This window comes from Nestor notabilis, unplaced genomic scaffold, assembly GCF_000696875.1.
Source record: "Nestor notabilis isolate BGI_N333 unplaced genomic scaffold, ASM69687v1 scaffold16380, whole genome shotgun sequence".
Lineage (NCBI taxonomy): Eukaryota > Metazoa > Chordata > Aves > Psittaciformes > Psittacidae > Nestor > Nestor notabilis.
The window spans coordinates 5,285-5,667 of record NW_009909925.1 but is presented as its reverse complement, the minus strand read 5'-3'; positions in this window follow the sequence as shown (position 1 = coordinate 5,667).

Sequence of the window (383 nt, the reverse complement as noted above, 5' to 3'; positions counted from 1 at the left end):
CAGGAGCGGGTGGATGGGGGAAAGGGAGGTAAATTGGGGGGGTCAAAGGTGGGGTCTGAGCCTGAAGGTGGCTCCTGTAGGTGGTAGCACAGAGCAGCGAGGAAGCAGCAGCAGATCCTTCTACATCCATCTCCCTAAAAGCACTTGGAGCTCCCAGTGAGAGGTGGGACTAGGTACGAGGGGTTTCTGTCACCTTCCAGGTTTGGAAGGTCCCAATGGAAATGCCCCAGGAAAATGGGTCTCATTTGTGCAGGGAATCTGGGAACGCAAAAGAAAACTTGTCATTTCCTTCCTTGCGCAGAGCCCGGAACTGAAAAGGGGCGTCCTGACATCTGAGAGCATCACAAACCCGGAATGACTGCGGAGAAGCTGCTTTCGTTGAC